This window comes from Palaemon carinicauda, chromosome 8 (assembly GCF_036898095.1).
Source record: "Palaemon carinicauda isolate YSFRI2023 chromosome 8, ASM3689809v2, whole genome shotgun sequence".
Classification (NCBI taxonomy): Eukaryota; Metazoa; Arthropoda; class Malacostraca; order Decapoda; family Palaemonidae; genus Palaemon; species Palaemon carinicauda.
Window position 1 is genome coordinate 28728676 of NC_090732.1, and position 12500 is coordinate 28741175.

General features: G+C 36.7%; 2 pseudogenes; one reads left to right on the forward strand and one right to left on the reverse strand.

Annotated features, from left to right (window-relative positions):
• The window catches only part of LOC137645161 (opioid-binding protein/cell adhesion molecule-like), a 618995-nt pseudogene that overhangs the window by 417638 nt on the left and 188857 nt on the right, over nt 1-12500 (reverse strand).
• The window catches only part of LOC137644734 (piggyBac transposable element-derived protein 3-like), a 14858-nt pseudogene continuing 6750 nt past the window's right edge, over nt 4393-12500 (forward strand).

Sequence of the window (12500 nt, forward strand, 5' to 3'; positions counted from 1 at the left end):
TTTTATTGTAGTTTTAGATTAAACCCAGCAACGTCTATTCTGGGTGCCAAATTTTTGGCAATATGGGAAGCACTGAAATGGACAGGGTGTAATTAGAGGAGCAAAGAGACCGTAATATTCACAGATTCATTGTCCGCCCTTTCAATGATAAATAAGTATACAAAAAAAATTCAGAACGTTAATCACAATATACAGGAGATGTTAATTCAAATGAATAGCAATTACAGTTTTGTACAACTGCAGTGGATTCCAAGCCACAAAGGAATCCTTGGAAACGAGCTGGAAGACGCAACAGCTAAACAAGGGTTAAACAAACCTTGTACAATCAATAACCACTTGTTGATGACAGACAAAGAAAACAATATTAAAGAGAAAAAGGATAGAAACCTGGAAAATGGAGTGGGATGTTATAAAATCAAGTCAGTGGGTCGGTACGTTTAAACCTATTATAGAAAATTGGAAGACAGCTTATTGTAGAAATAGGAAAATAGAAACCTTAATGGGAAATATGGGAATTGGACATGTTTAAGTAAATGCATATTTACATAATTTCAACATGACAAATACACCTCTGTGTAGCACATGCAATGTAGTAGAGGACATTTCACACATAATGATAAACTAAGAAAAATAATCTGCAAAGAAAGGATCTGGAAGTGAAATTAGCAAGACTCAAATTTAATTGCTCTTTGAACCATCTACTAGGAAAACACGGAGAAAACGATATAAGTAGAGGGTGAAAACTGTTTTATAAGATTTCTAACTAAAACTAATTTACTAAACATATTATAATCATCTGTAAGATTAATTATCCAACAGAGGAATAAGGATTAGATTTAGTCTCTAACCCACATAATATTCTTTTGTAAAAAGACTAAACTTAATGCAACGATTTTGCAATAGACAAAACCCAGGAGGTTGTTTTAAACATAAATAAATGTAAACGTTTTTAAATGGAAATATTTCTAATAAAGTGATATATATATATATATATATATATATATTGCACTATAAAAACAATATCAATGGAAGGGGGAGCATGGATATAGTTTGGATAAAAGGTTTTAATCCTGTACCAACCGTGTGTCACACGATCGTACATAGAAACGACATTTCATTTTGTGTATATATTATGCTTGTATCTTCCCTCTCCCCTCGCCCTAAAAAACACATGAATAAACATGTATCTTTTTCTCATCGTTAAGTGTTAACCAGTCAGGTATCAGTTAAACAAGAAATTTCCTGTTCCATTGTGTTTTTGTATATAAAGGCTAGTACTTGTAAAAAAGTTACTTAATTGCTTTCCTCCTGCCTTTGAGTCACAACCTTCTCTCAGCCCGTCACATTGGTGACCCCAGAAGTCGACTCGCTTCACCCGCCTTCCACCCCCCCTTGCCCCTCCGTCATTGTGTCTATGGCGAACACCTTGGAAGTTGGTGCCGCCCTATTAAAACTTTTATCCTTCAGCATCGGAGAGGCGTTTGCTTGGTTTCAGCGCGCAGAAGTCCAGTTCTGCATCTAGGGCGTGACTTACTCAACCACCAAGCAGATTATTTTCTTGCGGCGATACCCGAGCACACCTTCCCAGAAATATTCGACTGGCTTTGTGAATAAGGAGACACCCCAATAGCGTATGACACCCTCAAAATATACCTTTTGCAGCAGTACTCGCCGTTGCCAGCCGTCCGTAAAGCAAAGCTTTTTCACCTATCTCAACAACTGTTGGGGCACCAAAGGGCTTCACTCGCCTTCATGGAAAAGAGAAGTATCGCTCGCCTTCAACCTGCCGCAGACAGCTTTCCTCTTTAGGTGAACCTACTTCGTGCCCTTTGGATACGCCGCTTAACCGAACCTGTACGCGCTACTATACCCGATGTCGATAGTTTAACCATAAAGGACTTGATGACCAAAACCGACGCCCTTATGGACAGCCAATTCAAGATCTCCATCAACGCCTGCACTCTTGACGAAGAGGACGCCTATTCAACAACAACCGAAGCTGACGTGAATGCCGTAGGACATACACGCCTAACCCGTAATGTGCCGAAGTGGTGACAGAGCCGCCCACCACCCTCCGCACACTCGCGCCCCAACCAATGACTTATTTATCCATTTACTGCCCCTTATCTGCCGCAGTTTTGCTACTACCACGTCAGATTTAGGGCAACCGCAAAGAAATATGCCAAGGATTGTCAGTGGCCAAAAAAATTGTAAGTAGGCCATCGCACGTGGCGGTGGTCTTGCGTGTATCTAATCTATTCTTTTTACATGATTTAGGAGCAGGCATGCGATTTTTGGTAGACACAGGTGCTTGTCGTTCTCTTTTGCCAAGGGAACTCTTCAAGACCTGACGTAGTCTGTCTACGTCTGACGACGTTCGCTTGGTAACTGATAACGGACCTGCGATACCCACCAACGGTTACGAGAACCTCACATTATCGTTTGGAAACGGTAATTTAATTGGAGGTTTTTCGTTGTTGACATCACGTTGCCAATCCTCGGTGTGGATTTCCTCTCTCATTTCCACCTTCTGGTCGATGTCGCCCACCGACGATTGGTCAACGTAGATTCATACTTGTCGACACCTATTCAACCCGCCCCCTCTAACCTCGCTTTCCACATCAGCGCACCAACGGATGCCTAAGCTCACCATCCAGAACTTCACCAAACGCCCAAGGCTCCTGCCAAGCACGGTGTTTATAACCCTATCAAGACAACGGGACCCCCATTCTTTGCAAAATTCAGACGTCTGGCAGCCGCCAAACAGACATTCGCCGAAATGGAGGAAATGGGCCTTTGCCAAAAGGCCTCCAGCCATTGGTCGTCACCCTTACACATCGTTCTTAAGAAAGATGGCTCCCTCTGTTTGTGCAGCGATTACAGGCGCCTGAACATGCAAACAGAACCGGATCTCTACCTCTAATCCAAAAAGTGCTGACGTGACCTCCTATCTGCACAAAGCAAAGGATTTCTCTACGCTCGACCTCCTGAAGGGGTATTATCAGGTGCCAATGAACCCAGATATATTAGTCAGTTCTGATCAAGTTGTCATACGGAATGGTCATCCGACCAAACCATCTATACTCCTATGATGGAGATGTTAATAACTGTTTTAAAGGAATAAACTGTTTTAAAGTTAACTTACTTAGACTTATTTAGAAGAAGCAACCTACCAAGTCTAAATATTACAACACATTGAAGAGACATTTCATTAGAACAGGAATGTGTGTTAATAACAGTACCACACCAACAATTGGTGGCAGTGAATAAAACTCTAAGAACCAGAGAAAGATCTTCATGAACCAGCGTTCAACATAAATCAACTTTAGTATCATGAGAATCAACAGTAATGAATCTACGATTTTGACGAAGTATCTACGTCCACCGAAGAAATGAAAACATTGAATACCAACAAATAAATGTTATACAAACTGAGGAACTGAATCTTTAATCAACATCTCAAGAAAACCAAGGACTGACATTCAACATTTGTTAAACATTCGAGAATCATATCCAGGAAACTTTACATTCAATATTACAATGGGAAATTGGACCGAAAACATTCACCCAAACATCAAAACTCTCGCAAACCAGTGAGAGAGAGAGGAAATGACGACATCACCCTTCGCCCATATAAACCCAAGCTAAGTACATTTCTTTATGCAATTCAGTTTTAGACAGTGAAGTGTAGTTATCACGAGTCAATTGTCCATTACTGCTTGGGTGAGATGTTTGTTAATCTTAATTTTTTCTTTCATGAAAGGAAACTTTATTCAACTTCGAATTCTCGTCGTGAATTTTTTTTTCTCTCTGTGCTAATTCCGTTTTCTTTCAGAAGTTCTCGGGAAATATCATTATATTTGTATCATTGAATTGGGGGATTATGTTATGATCTTTATTTGAATAGTGTTTATGCGTTTACGCAGTGGACGTCTGTATTAATATAGAGATTTTGATAAAATTGCAAGGAATCGAAGAGATAAAAAACAAGTTAAAGTTAACTTGACACCTCCTGTCAGCCCAAGTAACCCCACCCCCGGCCCGAGTAACCCCATCCCGGCTCCAATTGTTACGGTAGTTAATGCACGATCAGCTATCCTTCCTTTTCAAGGTCGGGTCAATGGCTTCTTACCTCAGAATGTTGAGTCGTGGATTTCTTCTGTCGACGGCCATTTAAATGCTAAACAAATTATAGACCCATTTGTACAATTACAAGAAGCTAAAAGTTTTATAGACTTTTCTAAAGGAGATGCGAGTGCGTATTTGAGGGGAGTTTCGTTCAAAGAGGCAGTTACATGGGACGATTTCAAAGTTATGCTACGTGCTGTCCATGGCGGTGAGGAAGCCTTGAATGTAGTTTTAACATTAAGAAATACACTTAATCAAGCCACTATGACTCAGCTTAATGATATTGAGAGAGCAGCTCTCATTGCCGACAGGCTAAACGATTATCAAGATATTTTAGGTAATTCTACTTGGGTTACTAGAGATAACATTTCTTACGATTAATGTATTTAACTTGCATGACACTTATGCTGCCTGAAGCTTTAGTGCGGTATTTTGATAAAAAGTTAACTCCAGTAAGTACAGAATTGGACGTATATAAACAGATAAAGAAAATCATGTCTAAGTGTACTGATCTTGATCCATTGTTTACATAGGTTTTTGCAAAAAATGAAACAAAGCCGCAACAAGTAAACATAGTTAATAATAATCAAGTCACGGGAATGAAGTGTTATAATTGCAAACGTCAAGGTCAATTGATTGCAGACAGCAGAACAAGATTCTGTTCATTACATAATAGTTCAACTTATTCATATAGTCAGGGGTACTCGCGTAAGACACAAAAGAATCCTAGAAATACATAGTCAAATCCACAGCCAATTCCACAGTCAGTTCCATATGGAAATAAAAAGAAAAATCTTCAGTTCAATAGGAAGAAACCGCCAAATGTCAATGTAGTTCAGAAACAAACAAAAAGTTCTTCAAATAATTCTGTTCCTGGGTCGTCTAGCCAGAACTCGCGAAGTCAGACTAATTTTCAGAATGTGCAGAGCAAAGCAAATACCACATAATTAACTCCAGTGGGGAAGAAAGTTATGTTGGGTCATTTAAGTCAACATCAGTAGTGTTAAATAATCCATGTTTTATCAGATCATTGTGAGGCAATAAATTTTAATACGAAACACACGACCCAATCAAATAAATTAGTGCATGCCCCTGTAGATTTGCAACAAATTCATAAAATAGTAAGTCAAAAGGAGGTACGACCAAAATTATATACTGTAAATTTAGAACACCAATGATTTACATTATTTTTTGACTCGGGTAGTCCACGTAATATCATGGAGTTGAGGACACATAATTTGTTGTTTTCGAAGTTCCCTATGGATAAGTCCGGAGTAAGGCTATCGGGTATAGGAAATAAGGAATTAAATGTAATAGGTGTAACTCATGTTTAGTTCAAGGTCGGTAATTGCACGTTTGCCGATACCTTTGTTGTTGTACAAAACATTGGTATGAATCCAGCTGTAATTGTAGGATATCCATCTATGGGTAATCAAAACATTATCTTAGCCCCTGCCAAGCATGGCGTGTATATCAAAGGAAAATTCTATAAGTCTTCTAATACCTTAAAATCAGTTTTGGATAAAAAGGAGACGACAAATGAAACAGTGACGTACGTTAAAGAACCAATAACTTGTCTCACTAATAAAGAAATAATATACGCGACCCAACAGAATTTTGTTCACCAATAATATCATCTTGCATGCAATCTATCTAGCCAAACGTACCTTAGAGTTTGATAGTGCAAATAAAGAAAACGTTACCGGGATCTGAAATACTAATCCTTTCCGACACTTTGAAAACTAACGGATTGTCCGTCACACAAACTATTTATACAGTAGGCTCACATCAACAATTTAATATTGAAGTCTGTAATCATTTAAATACCACTTTAGTAATTCAAAAAATCAACATATCTTGGATGTAGAAGTTTATAAACATCGTATTCTTACCGTCCCTGAAATCAATCACGCTCAAGCAGTTGCGAATTAATCCCTCTTGCAATCTATTAAAAATAAAATCAATAAAGACATTCAAGAAGAGGAAATTCAACAGAAATTTTTTGCACTTTTAAGTGAATATCATGATGTTTGTTCCACTACGGATGGATCCTTATGAAAGACAGATGTCATAGAACATCAAATGAGGTTGAAGGAGAAGCAGAAAATTATCTATGTACCATCGTACAGACTCCTTATGAAATTCCAGAATGAGATAAATGATGAAGTAGGTAAAATGCTAGAAGAAGTCATTAGGAAATCAAACAGCCCTTATAATTGTCCATTAATAGTTGTACCGAAAAAAGATCGAACATGGCGTATCTGCGTAGATTTCCGTCGCTTGAATGCGGAAACGATCCCTGATCGATTCCCAGTGCCACGTCCTGACAATATTTTATCTTTGTTAGGTCAGAATAAATATTTTACTATTTTGGACTTACTTAAAGGCTTTCACCGGATATCATTAGAAGAAAATAGTATCCCATACACAGCCTTCAGCACAGCCGGGGGACATTATGAATTTTTACGGATGCCCTTTGGTTTACGTTGTGCTTCCATAACATTTAAAAGAATAATTGACATAGTGTATGGAGACCTGCTAGGTAATATATTGCCTGCCTAAATGGACAACCTTGTAATCTTTTCCAATACCTTAGAAGATCATCTACGTAAACTAGAACTAGTACTACATAGACTAAGACAATTTAAATTAAAGGTAAAGATTAGTAAGTGTGAATTTTTCAAAACAGAATTTCTCTATTTGGGTTTTACGGTGTCTAGCCAAGATCTTAAAGTAGTCCACGATAAAGTGTCAGCTATCCGTAACTTTCCGATACCTACTAATGTCAAGGGAATACGGCAATTTCTGGGGTGTAGTGGATATTACAGGCGTTTTATATGAATTATTCAATAATAGCTCTTCCCATAACGGATCTTACAAAGAAGGGCGTAGATTTCTTATGGTCTGAGCAGCATCAACAGGCGTTTATACATTAAAAGATGACCTGTGAAGTTCTCCTATCTTAAAATTTCCTGACTTTGGCAAGGAATTCTTCATTGCAACAGACGCCTCACACTTAGGAGTAGGTGGGGTATTGCTACAGCAATATGAAAAACAATTTTTCCCGATAGCTTTCTATTCTCAAAAACTGAGAACTTCCGAAAGTAAGTATGCAGTAATAGACAAGGAAGGGCTAGCTATTGTTAATTCACTGGTGCATTTTAAGTTAATAATATCCGGTTATCCAGTTAAGGTTCTTACTGATCATAAACCACTAACCGTCTTCTTTAAAGGCTTCAGTCACAGCCCCAAACAAACTCGGTGGCATCTGATCATTCAAGACTTTGGCGCGAGAATCGGGTATTTACCAGGGAAAGCAAATATCATTGCTGATGCATTATCACGCAACCGCGTGTCATCTTGTACGGAGCCTTTAGCTGAATTAATAGATATATCAACATCCATGCCTATTGTTAAAACTATATCTGAACAAGAAGATCTGGGCTGGAGTGCTGAATTATTACAGACTGAGCAGAGAAAAGATCAGAAATTAGAAAAAATTATAAATGCTTTGGAAGGAAATCCTAAGGATAGGGAATATATAAAGTATACGCAGCAGAATTATATAATCAAAGACAATATTCTGTGTAGATCCGTGACAAGGAAAACACGCAATACACCACATGTGACTAACGACCAGGTAGTGGTACCAATCTTACTTATATCCACTGTCCTAAATTGGTTGCATGCAAACCCATTGCATGGACATCCAGTGTTCTCCATAATATCACAGAAAGCCAAATCATTGTTTTATTGGCATACGATGCTTACAGATATAATAAAACACATAGTTATTTGTCGCACTTGTCAGGAAAACAGAGGGTACACAAAAACACCTTTCAGCCTAGGGGCTTATCCTGTGCCCAATCAACCCTTTGAAAGGATACATTTAGATTTATTAACAGGATTTTACGAGTCAGACAGAGGAAATAAGCACCTCTTAGTAATTGTAGATGCTTTGACTCGATATACAGAACTAATAGCGCTTAAAACTAAAACTGCGATTGAATGCGCTAGGAAGTTTCACGAGTGTTATATTTGTAAACATGGAATTCCAGACATGATAATCTCAGACTCGGGTGGAGAGTTTAATAATCACTTTCTGATCTCATTGTGTGAATTCCTTATCATAAAGAAAATCAATACCATGATCTATCACCCAGAGTCGAATAGGCTAGTGGAAAGAGTGAATAGGAAGGTTTTAAACATAATAAGATTAACACTAGGGGGATCAGACCCCAACTGGGATATTGCAATACCTGGGGTACTAAGTAATCTGAATCACTCAAATCATACATTAATTAAAATGTCGCCGCACTAGACATTGTATGGTACCCCAGTTAGAACACCTTTCCATGTATTAACGCCTACAACTAATTTATCAAATCCTGTAAAAGAATGTATGAATGCAGGCAAAAGTTGTTTTGATATCCTTTGAAAGAATTTAGAAGAATCACAAATCATAATGAAAAGGAATCATGATAAAATAGCGAAGCCAACTAAAACATATACCGTGGGTGATAAAGTATACATATAGGTAAATGTACGTAAAGGACTCAATAATAAACTAACACCTAAGTTTGAAGGCCCATTTAGCATTTTGGAAACATTAACTGCCAATAGATTTAGAGTTCAAAACGAATCACACCCCACTGATGAAAGAATTGTACCATTAGCTCACCTAAGAAATTAAAATAAGAGAGAAGGAAGTAAGGGAATTTTCTTTTATTCTTTTTCTATGAAATTTACATGTTAAATTTGTTTTCTTCTTAATACAGGAGTAATTACATATATTTTTTCTCATTACAGATTTCCAAGATGAAGTTTTTATTGTTAGGAGTGATATTGTTCCCTGAGACATTTTTCTCGTGTGGGAAGAGCTCTAAAACTAAAAGTATAGATTTTAAATATGGCACTATAGTAGAGAGACAAGAAGACGTTTTTATTACATCAAGTAACATAGTTGTTAAAGTAAACATGCAAGCAATTTTTCTCCCAGAGAATGATGTCACTAGCTTAAAGAGTGCCATTTCAAGGTATGCTGTTTCATTAAATGAAATGCATAGAAGCCACTTTCCTTTTAATACAGAGAGTTCGCTTGCATCGACACTAATAGTTGCAGAGATGCTATCCGACGACTTGCAAAATAAGACTTACGAGGCAGAATCTTTGGTTCGTGACCTTTTGATGTGTACAGTAAGACACGATATCCTTGAAAAATGTAACCCGTTTATTTTTGCTGCACTAAACATCTTTGGTTTGTTGCAAGTTTAGGCTTAGGGATTTCCAATCGTCTTAAGATTAGTAATCAAAATAAGAAAATTGAGTTTTTGACTCATGGAGATGAATTGATTTTATCAAAACTAAGGAATCAGTTGGCTTCAATCAATCAAATTATGAGTTTGGTGAACGAACATTCTAGTAATATCAGTCAGAATATGGAAGTACAAGATTTGTTAGCAACATTAACGTATTATAATTCAAAAATAGATCATATCCATAATAGAATTGCACATTTCATTGAGAAATCAAAAGACTATGTGGAAGCTAATATGTAAGCGACTAAAGGTGTACTGGTACCGCATTTGTTGCCGATAAGAGACTTAACATTGATTGTAGAGAACGGACGGGAGAAATTAGGTTATATTCCTTTGTTAGACGCACGTAGGTTGGAATTTTATTACAGCCTAATTACAGTAAGCATTGAAAATCACAGGATTATGATTATAATTCCCTTTGATTCTTCCAATGCCTGATAATCTTGCAGGATATCAACATTTCCGACTTTCATGACGAATCACTCAAATCCAGTAATATCCAGTTTGACAGGACACATATTGATTTCCCCAGACAAGGAAACATATACGGTCATTAAAGACTTAAATCAATTAACTCACTGTTCAGACGCAATGAATAAAAAGATATGTACAGCTGACTCCTTTGAATTCCATAAAAACTCAATGGATTTTTGCGAGTTAGGTATAGTGCTAGACGGTGCTCTCTCCCATACAATTGAAAATTGTCTGGAAAAACTTTATCCCTTTGACCGTAATAAGTTCAATTGCAGACTGAACAACGGCTCGTGGATATGATATGACAAGGCGGCTTCAATGTATCATGCCCGGACGGATCCACGTCCTATTCCAAAATCTTCGTTGCAGCAGATGGTGGTATCGGTACGTCCACAAATTACACAGTCCGAGGAATCAAGACTATTATCAGAGAACGGGCCTACTTTGCGAACTTCACATGGTCTACTACAATTCCATCTTTACCTCTCACATACAATGCACGAGTGGCTAAGCAGTTGATGAAATCAACCGAGATGGACCACCTGACACCGACTTATGCAGACCTTCGTTTCTACGTGTTACTGGCAGCAATCAGCGTTACGGAGATGATATTTATCGCCGTTAACATCTTTGTTTGGCGTAGGTTCAGAAAAAATAAGTTGGAGATTAAACAGAACGTTTTGCCATGTCCAGACAAAACAACTATTTTATTTCAATTTAAAGCTGTTTGAGGTTGGCCCCTTCATTCGCTCAAAGGAGTACAATTGTCTTGGAAAAGTGTTGTGCACGAAAAGCAGTTAGTACGCTAGTAATATGTAGTTGAGGAGACTCTTGAACATTTGCATTTAAAAAAAAAAACATCTTAAAAACATTTTGTAATACATTTAAAATATAAATCATTTTTTGGGCATCTAATAAAATATATAAGTCCTAAATGTTAAAATAAAGAATCTATGGGCATCTAATGAAATATATATGCCCTATATATATATATATATATATATATATATATATATATATATATATATATATATATATATATATATATATATATATATATATATATATATATATATATCCAGTCACACTCCTAGTAAACATATTTTGAACGGGTCATTAGAGTTCAATTAATTGAAGATAGCTGACCTAGCTAATGTGATGTATGTAAAATTACATGTTTAAATCAATGACCTAAGAGGTCAATGTGGAAGTTAGGAGCGAGTGTGAGAAATGCCATAGTCAGTCGTAACCAGGATGCTAATGCCAAACCTTAGCAATGTAACCTTTTTGTGAAAAGTAAACACAAATACAAACAGTGAAAAAGAGTTGTGTCTCACCGGATCCAGGTGTCTTCCTCTATTAATGTTTAGTTTACATTATATCTTTAAATACTGAGATAACTGACTATATTATATCTTTGATATTGATATTTTAGTCAGTTCTGATCAAGTTGTCATACGGAATGGTCATCCGACCAAACCATCTATACTCCTATGATGGAGATGTTGATTACTGTTTTAAAGGAATTAAACTGTTTTAAAGTTAACTTACTTAGACTTATTTAGAAGAAGCAACCTACCAAGTCTAAATATTACAACACATTGAAGAGACATTTGATTAGAACAGGAATATGTGTTAATAACAGTACCACACCAAAACATTTGCTCCAAGAAGTGCTCCAGATCTCCTACTAAAATGGAAAAAGAAGAAAAAAGAAGGGTAAAAAAAAAGTCTTCTTAGGGTTTGACCTACACAACATTCAGACACTCCATCTGAGAGGGAAGAAGAAAATCTATTATTAGGGTTTGACCAACAGAACACTTAAATGGTCTATCTGAAATGGAAGAAGAAAAGGAAAAACTATTGTTAGGGATTCACTCACAGAACACTAAGACTCTTCATCAAAAAAGAAGAAGAAAAATTATTCTTAGAGTTTGACCCGCAGAACACTTACACTCCAACTGAATGAAAAAAAAAAAAAACTCTTAAAGTTTGATCATCAGAAAACTTAGATGCAACATGTAAAAGGGACAAAGAAAAACTATTCCTATTCATTAACGCACAGTACACCTAGATGTTCAATCTGGAAGAGAAGGATAACTATTCTCGGGGTTTGACGTTCAGAACTCTTAGTCGCTCCAGCTGAGCGGGAAGGAGAAAAGCTATTCTTATGGTTTATCGGACAAAACACTCAGATTTTCAATCTGAATGGGAAGAAGAGAAACTATTATAGCGCCGTTTTTAAACATATGACCATGGAAAATCATGCGATAGATTTTAAGAATATGGACAAATTGACATCAATGTCTGACAAACAGACGTAAACTAGTTGAAGCTGTTTTAATTTAGAATTTTAAGACTTTTAATATTTATTAAAATTATTTTAAATGATATTTGTTTTTAAATAATATTGTCAAAAATAACGTAACTGTTGTTAAGGAACTGCTGAACGATGTAAACAAACCACAGTGAACGTTAATTTTCGATAAGACTATAACGGGTATTCTATTTCTTACGAACCTTTATCTATTTTCTTTTATTTGTAAATATTAGTTTTCTGGAGAGAGAGAGAGAGAGAGA